The sequence below is a fragment of the Dipodomys merriami genome, unplaced genomic scaffold, assembly GCF_024711535.1.
Source record: "Dipodomys merriami isolate MVZ:Mamm:240054 unplaced genomic scaffold, mDipMer1.0.p SCAF_165, whole genome shotgun sequence".
NCBI classification, from domain to species: domain Eukaryota; kingdom Metazoa; phylum Chordata; class Mammalia; order Rodentia; family Heteromyidae; genus Dipodomys; species Dipodomys merriami.
Window position 1 is genome coordinate 2,360,910 of NW_027202993.1, and position 7,955 is coordinate 2,368,864.

The 7,955-nt window shown below is 36.1% G+C and overlaps 1 pseudogene; it reads left to right on the top strand.

Moving 5' to 3' along the window:
• Positions 1-485: 485 nt before the first annotated feature.
• LOC138828823 (U6 spliceosomal RNA) lies at positions 486-585 on the top strand (annotated as a pseudogene).
• The last annotated feature ends 7,370 nt before the right edge of the window (positions 586-7,955 follow it).

A 7,955-nucleotide genomic window follows, 5' to 3' on the forward strand; every position in this document is an offset into this window, starting at 1 on the left:
TTGTTCCAGTAAGACAATCTATGCTGTCAGGGTAAGATATTCTGGTTGGTCTGTTCCTACAAGGAAGAAGGGTAAAGGTTCAGGTAGACATTTGTCCCAGCAAGACCTCATTTGGGAAATTTTAAGCTGCGGAAGTTTAGAAGTAGCTCTCAAGCAAGGCTTACTTTGAACCCATTAGCTCTACAAAGCTAACTCAGTTGATAAATAAGTACTTGAAAAGCCATCACCTTTGGTCTTAGCTTTAAAGGCTTCAAAGTATGATCAAATTTAAAATGAAAACGACAAAATAGTCATTGACAAAAAAATTGTAAATATGAGCAATCGACCAAATGATATAAGCTTTTCCACTATACACAGAATTTTAGAGAAACAAGATCAATCGCATTTTAAGGAACAATAAGGGTTCCTTGTTACAAATAGGCAACCATGGATATATGCCTGTATAAAGATTGCATCATTAAGTACTTAAATTTAGAGGGTACTACATGCTTCAGCAGCAGGTCTACCCAAATTACAATACCAAAGAGATTAACATGGCACTTGCACAAGGATGATATGAAAATTTGTGAAGTATTCCATATTTTTCATTCTTCTGATGCAAGAAATATAAAAACAGTTATTAAAAAGTTGATTACAAAAATACAAGTGTAACAATACATGCAATTCATAGAATTAAAGGTTAGTTTGACATCAGTGTATTAAATCTTCACCTTAGAAAGGCCTTTACATAGCATAATCTTTACAAAACTTGAAATTAGATAACATTGTCATGTTATCCCAAAGAAATAAAATAATATAAGGACCTAGGAAAAAAAGGAATCTTAAACTTCTTCTATATGGAATGCAATCTGAAAGGACACATTTATTAATGAAACTATACATTATATAAAAATGTAGAATTCAAAGTATTATATATAGGAGCGAATGAAATAGATTATGGATATTGTACAAACATAGATATACTTTTTTCCTAAAAGCACCAGGAACATCTTTAGTTTCTATACTATTCATTTCAACAGATAAGTTAAAATTATTTCTGATTAAAAAATCACAAACTCTGCAGAAATCATTATAGATGTATACAAAAAATTCTTGAATATATTTTGACATCACAGTCAGGCAATTCACTTGGAAGAATACCATGGAATCCATGAATTTTTAAAGTAAGATATTGCTGTTGCTTTGTATTGTGAAAAAAATGGTAGGGCCACAAAGGATGGACTGGCATTTTTGAAATTTAATAAACTTAACCAAAACATTACGACTTATGAAAACAATTTGTACAGCCTTCCACAACTTCAAAGAGGTAGTGATACATACTTATCCTTTTGGCAATATTAAATGCAGTTTCTTCCAAGCTGTTCTTCAAACTTGGTTTGATATAATGGTTCAACAGAGTACCTATTCAATTTCTATTCCCAGCAGCAACATGCAAGGCGGACAAGAGGCCTTTAGTTTGGGGATTGGTATCTTCCACTCTGGTATTATTCCACATATAAGCGCTGTGCAGGGGTGTCAGCCATTTAGAGTTATTGCATGAATATCTGCCTTGAGCTACCAACTCATGGACAATGTCTAAATGTCCACTCTAGGCTTCCATATGAAGAGGGGTATACTCATACTCATCCCTAGTATTCATTTGGGTGGCCTTTTTGGAAAGTAGTCTTCACACCATAGTAAGCGGATTAATTTTGGCATCCCAAAGAAGAAATTTGCTTGGATCCTACTCCATTTTTTTCTTGAAATTGATACAATTCCTCACTCTTTCATCTTGTTCCTTGTCTGAACATGAGGACCTTTGGTGTCTTCATGTGCAACTTATTCTAGGAATGAGAAAATAGGAAACAATGCCTTCTTTGTAAATGATTTGGGAAATATCATGTTATAGTGTAAGAGAACTCACTATTCAACATATGGGCTTTAAGAGTTTTCCAGTAGCTTTCTAATGTTGGTATCCAACATTAGAAAAAATGTATAATGCAGTAGTAAAATAGAAGTCCTTGGTATGACTACCTAAATTCTTGTTTTTTTAAAGACACTTGTTTTCATCTAAAAATAGTCCTGTCTATTGCCTTCAAGTGATTTTGATTATTGAAGATGCTTAATGAGAAGTCAAAATGTATTAGTAGTCCTTTACTATCAATGAAATTTCACTTTTTCTTCTTGGAAAATATAATGATCAAAGCAATAGTTCAGAATCAGCAAGCAATAGTTCAGAATCATGCTTCAAGTGCAAGTGAATCACCAGTAAGTAATCCTTGATTCCATTTTCCACAAAGTTTTGTCACAGATACAATCTCCCTGCCTTCTGTAGCTGCTTTCCTACCCTGGACCTATTCCTTCATTGTACAGGAAAAGTGTGATTCAACTGATTTCAGTCAGATCTGTTAGTAGAATTATCAAGTATTTAGATCCTTTTTTAAAATTAGTTGTAGGGCCTGAACTCTGGGCCTGGGCACTGTCCTTTAGCTCTTCAAATCAAGGTAAGCGCTCTATAACTTGAGCCACAGAACAACTTCTGGATTTTTCTGTTTATGTGGTGCTGTTCTGGGAAATGGCAGAGCAGAAAGTGAAATGATGCAACTAAAAATATAGAAGCAAAATAAATTAGGATAATTATGGAGCAACCATATTGTCTATGAGAACCATGAAAGAGAAAGCGGAAAAGAGATACAGATGTGAAATGACATAGCTAGCCACAAAATCCATGCTTCTAATCAATTTACAGAGCAAACATTTTTTTTTATTTTTTAAAAGAGATGGAAATAGAATTTATGTGTTTACTTGAAAATAGTAAATACATTTTTAGTCGCCTACGTAAAGAGACACAGCTTTGACCAAATTACAGACAAGAATCTTAATCCTTGGGCTTTGAAGGTGGCTCAGTGGTAGAGTGCTTGTCTTGCAGCTTACTATAGTGTGGAGAGTACTTTCCTAAAAGGCCACTTATATGAATACTAGGGATGAGGATGAGTATACCCCTCTTCATCGCGAACCCTAGAGTGGACACCTAGACATTGCCCATAAGTTGATATCTCAAGGCAGATATTCATGCAATAACTGTGAATGGCTGGACACCGCTGCACAGTGCTTATATGTGGAACATATTGCAACAGCACACACACACACACACACACCATGTACACACACAACATCAGATTTCTTCTTAAGTATTTTTTGTGTATGGTCTTTTAAGAAATTTACATTACTAACTTGAAATTCTGACAGGACAATATCATCACTGTACATCTTGCTTCTATGCTCTCAGTTTTAAATTACTATCTAAGTATGTGCATTACATATGTACAGGAAAAATTAAGAGCCACACGGGTGGCTCAGGTCTTTAATCCTACCTAATCAGAAAGACAAAATCTGATGACTGTTCTTTGAAACCAGACAAAAAAGTGCATTAGATTCTGGTTTGAAAGTAACTAGCAAAAGCTAGAAATGGAGCTGTAGTATGAGCAGTAAAATGCTAGAATTGAGAAAACTAAAACAAAAACATAACAAATTCTAGGACAGAGCCAGGCCATGAGTTCAAGCTCCAGTATTGGCACCAAACTAATGAATGATGAATGAATGAATGAACTAAAAATAAATTAAGTGGTCACATGTGGAGAGACAATTAAAATATAACAACTGTGGTAATTGGATTATGTATTATTTTGTAATAAGTCAAATTATCTTTTTTCCTAATCACTAATATTTTAATTGAACTTTTATGTACAATAAACCCTGAATTTGGCATTCATGTATATGTGTGTGTACATGTGTGCACGTGTGTGTGTGTGTGTGTGTGTGTGTCTGCAGTTGCAATGTTGCTTGCCAATGTGGACAGAGTGAGGCTGAAAAGAGCTATGTTGCAATATTGTTATTTATCAGTGTTCCGGCCTGTCATTTCAGTGGAACCACCCTTCTGTACATTTTATTTGTAAAATAATAACATCATCATAATCAAAGCATTTACACCATTAAGTTAGATAAAAGAGATCACTTTCAGCTCTTAGTATATGCTAGTAAAGAAGATACACATATAATTAGGTAGTAAGTTATTGCTGTAACATGACTGTCAATACAAAATATGTATTTGACCTCTTAAATTGGATATACTTTAAAGATATACTCATAGAGTAATTTTGACCAACTTGACCAAACAGGTATTACTCTCCGGTTATTCCTGTGAAACTCAAGGTGGATAAACTCTTTCCGGATTTCTGTTGAAAATAACTTTCTTTGTAAGATTGTATCTATTCACACTAAGATAATAAACCGTATTTTTTAGGTTTGAATATCCCATCGTATTGACTGAAAATCAGTATTGTGGATATGTTTGTTAGATATACATTGCAAAAACAAACAAAAAGCATGTGTCACCTCCAGATTGTGGATGCATTTGAAGTTGTATTATACATACAAAGGTTTCTTCATTAATAGTACTTTTGTGGGAGTAACTATCACAACTTTAACAAATAAGGCTTTTTGAATATCCTTTCCAATATAAATAACATCCCAGAGCGAGTTTTGCAATTTCTGAAAACCCTTTGAATATTTTAGTGTTATTTCAGTTCATTGACTATACAGCTAAATACATTTCTGAAATAAACATTGTTAAAATCTGAAAATGTAAGTGGGTATATAGGCTTTTTATGCATCATTTTATGAAAAGCCAGTTTTTATGAAAATAAAAGATATAGAATAAAAGAATGGAAGTGAATTGGGTGAGCTAATTATTAGTATAAATTTATTTTCTATTAGCAAAGTCCTTTGAATATATATGATGAAGTTAAATTATGTCCTTCGTGACACTATGCTTCAGTTATTTTTAGAATCTTTGTAGTTATAAGAGTGAATTTGTAGTATAAATAAATGTCTTTGAAAATGATTAGGATTAATCTTGTTTTATGTTTCCTACTCCCAAGAAAATGAATTATTTTCAAGTGTTAACAGTTTACAATTGAATCTTCAGTATCATAAGAAATTTTGAACAAATATAGTAGTATTGATATCTTTTTTTCGGGGGTGGGGGGTCTGGTAGTGGGGCCTGAACTCTGGGCCTGGGCGCTGTGCCTCAGCTCTTCAGTTCAAGGCTAGCGGTCTTCCACTTGAGCCACAGCACCACTTGCGGTTTGTTTTCTTTTTGCTTATGTGGTGCTGAGGAATTGAACCCAGGGCTTCATGCATGCAAGGCAAGCGCTCTACCACTGAGCCACCTTCCCAGCCCTTAATGTCTTTTTAAACCAATTGTATTCACAAGTTGGAGAGGCTTTAATTCATGCTTAGGCCTTCTTGTCTATGATTTTTTATCCTCTCATTCCTAACATTAATAATAGGTCAGACTGCATTTTTGGTTACATGAAAGGTAAATTATTTATCTGGGGTCAAAGGTGATTTTTATATCAGTGTTGCTTTAATAGCATTTTAAAGTCGTACCTTTGTCTCAAAATGTTGGGTATAAATAGCAATCAAAATACTTCTAATGGTAAACAACTTTGTTGAGCTACAATGTGGAAATGATTGGTCCATAAGACCTGCAGTCTGTTTCCATCAGGAATTGGGGAGGTCATTCTTTCAGTAAGACAGTGTTAAACAGAGTTAGGGTCCCCAGGCAGTGCAGGGTTGAGTGAAGGGATAGAATATGATTTCTGCTATTTTGACCTAGAAATCAAGAATGTTATACTTTAGCAGTTCCTTTCACCAGGGAGGTTAGCATTGATTCTGAACTTCGAGTTTTCATATTACAGTTCCCTATTTTCTAACAAAGGTAAACTGAAATATTATGAGTGTACACAATAATTCTGGGAATTTTTCCTAGAATTTTAGTCACAAAATAGAATGAGGTTAATTGATACATTCGGGGATGGACCTCAGGCTAACACTTACCATGTGTGCAATGTTGTACTAGTAATTACAACTCTGAAGAATTAAAAATGTAAGTAGTTCCACTTTATGGAATTATTCTGAGGATTAAATTAGATACCATAGGTAAAGTACTTGGAAAAATAATCAATTAGCATTTGGTACATTCTACCTGTTATTTTATCATGTGGTGAATTCTAACATTTTTACTGTGATTTTTATTGTGTCTCTTTCTGATATTCATTGCATTGATCATTTTTCTCTCACTATGAGGAAAATACCTGCAAAGAAAATTTCTGAGGAGGAAACTATTATATTGACTCATGGTTTAAGAGAACACAGTTTAAGATCAGATGTGTCCATTGTTTTTAATTATATTTTTATTATTTTAACTAGTTGTACAAGGGAATTTCCATTCAATAAATCATGATTTAAGTGTAATGGATCTTTATATAACTTTTCCCTACACTTTTTTTCTTTTTTATTTCTTTTTTATTTTATTTTATTTTTTGGTGAACATACTGTACCAAGAAGTTACAATTACATGGGAAAGATAATGAGTACATTTCTTATCAAGCATTGCAGCCTCCTCCTTTGTTTACCCTTCACATCCGTTCCCAGCCTCCCCCAGCCCCCTCATCCAATACTCCCCCCCTCCACAGTTGATTGAAATTAATAGCAATTATCCATTTTGTTAAAGTAGAGATGGTTTTCCCAATCTGATTCTCACAATTCATTGTCGAGAGCCCTGCAGGGAGTCTATCTGCATGATAGGCTTGACTATCACACTGGAACATCAGGAGGCTGTTCACAGAATCCGTTCTTTTCATCCTGCCCCATACAAATACCAGTAGCTGCTAACAACCTCCTTTTCACCCCCCAGTAGCTGCTAATGACCACCTTTTCACCCCCCAGTAGCTGCTAACAACCACCTTTTCACTGCCCTAAGCAAGCATCCTGCAGCTGCTACGCCCAATGAAAAAGCTTCCTTATTCTAAGTATATAAATACCCCTGTGTGAAAAATAAAATTTGGCAGCTTGATCAGAATCCTTGTCTTGCTGTCCTTCGTGTCTCTTGTCCCTTCATTCCTTCTCGCTTAGGTTGACCGCCCTTGTTGAAGTACTGCCGGTCGGGACAACTGGTGCCCAACGTGGGGCTCGAGCCTCTGACTAAGGAAGGAACGCCCTCCTCTGGGAAAACTTGGCCAAGTACAGTCCGAGATCATGAGATCGCCTTGACACACCCCACCTAGAGACAGATCCAGAAGGAGAGTGGGGACAGTGCATGGTAAGTGACCCACTATGGGACAAGCAATATAGTCACATGGTATATTTATGTCAGACCTCAAGGAGGCCTTCAAGACACAAGGAACGCGGGTTAAGAAAAAGGGTTTAGAATTATTTTTCTCATTCATAGAGGACTTGTGTCCTTGGTTCTCCTTTGAAGGAATCATAGATGCAAAAAGCTGGCAAAGAGTAGGAGATTGTTTAAAAGATTATTATGAAACCTTTGGTTCAGAAAAGGTTCCTGCTATGGCCTTTTCCTATTGGAATTTGATTAATGACTTTTTAAAATGTTCTCTGTTTGATAGTGGAATTTTAAAACTTGTGAAAACGGGAGAGGAGGTTCTCCAACATGCCTCTCGGCCCCCCGAGGCTTGCCCATCGGTTGTATTAGATCTTGAAACTCCTTCTCAAAAGGTAGATGAACATTATTATCCTGTACCCCAGGCTGCCCATTCCCCTCAGAATAATTTAAATCCCGAGGAGGAGGCCACCCTGGAAGAGGAGGCGGCCCAATATCGTCAGCCTGATTGGCCCCCTTTACTCAGTCATCCCCTACCTCAGATTATACCCTCTACCTCAAATATTCCGCATTCCTCTTATGCACCCCCTCCCTTTTGTGACCCGGCTTTTCAAGGGCCCACTGCCCCTCCAGATCAAGATGTCCCCCCCCTTTACCTAACCTGGCACCTTTACGCGAGACTCTTCAACATAGGCGAGAACACCTTCAACTTTTAAAAGAACTGCGGTCCCTTGATTATGAACTCCGCATACTGGCCTTGACCAATACGCCAAAAACGCCTGATAAAATTAAG